The following is a 1,048-nucleotide window of genomic DNA, read 5'->3' on the forward strand; positions in this document are numbered from 1 at the left end:
CGGCCCCCACAATTACTCATAGTCACAAACTGTACTTCCTTCTGGCCCTTTAAGAAAGGCGCCAGCCTTGTGAAATGTTGGGGCAGGATGGAAACCCAGAGAGTGTGACCAGACGCCACTCCCTCTATGCTGAGAGTCACGCAATCTCTGGTCCCTGCCTGAGAGTGACATGGGAGCTTGTTTGTGTGGTGTGTTCCCACAGACAGGTGCCCCAGGCTACCCTAGGTTACCCCAACACCACCCTCTTCACAGAGTTCACAGTAGCCCTAGTTGCCTGTGCCTCAGATCTCATTAGTGACCTGTAGACTGGTCATTTTCCTCTCTTCTGCTATCAAAAGGTTTAGTAAAAAAAATTAGACTCATGTTTCCTACAGTGTGGTTTTACACAGGCAAAACACAAGCTGAATTTAGATAGTTTGTGGCAAGCTATTATATATATTTATTTCCATGTTTAACTGGTACATCAAACTTGTGATCTCATGATTGTTATTGCTTCAGGTAAGGCTAAGTTTATTTAAGTAAAAGAGGTGAACCCAATGCAAAGAAAAAAATCTGGTAAATATTGGTATAGGTTAACACTGTCCACTAGAAATACAACGGGAGCCAAAAATGAGAACCACATGCATAAATTGAATTTTTTTTCTGCTAGTCACATTGAAAAAACAGATGAAAGCAAATAGAGATTTTATTTAAATTGATATATCTAAAATATAATTTCTACATGAGATTATTGAGAAAAATTATTGACAGAGATTACATATATATGTTATACATTAATAATAAGTTTTCAAAATCTGGTATATTTTGCATCTATGTCATACCTCCATGTGACCTAGCCACATTTGAAGGACTCTGTGGCCACAGGTGGCTGGAAGTACAGGTCAAGGTGCTGTGTAGTCATGGTACTATAGTTCAGCTCTTAAGTATCACCCAAAAGACCATGTGGTAAAGCCTGACTCCCCAGCGTGGCACAAGCTGTTGTTAGGTCATTGGCGGCATACCCTTGAAATGGATAGTGGAACCTACCCCCTCCTGGCTCTCTTTTACT

Source organism: Castor canadensis, chromosome 4 (genome assembly GCF_047511655.1).
Source record: "Castor canadensis chromosome 4, mCasCan1.hap1v2, whole genome shotgun sequence".
Classification (NCBI taxonomy): Eukaryota; Metazoa; Chordata; class Mammalia; order Rodentia; family Castoridae; genus Castor; species Castor canadensis.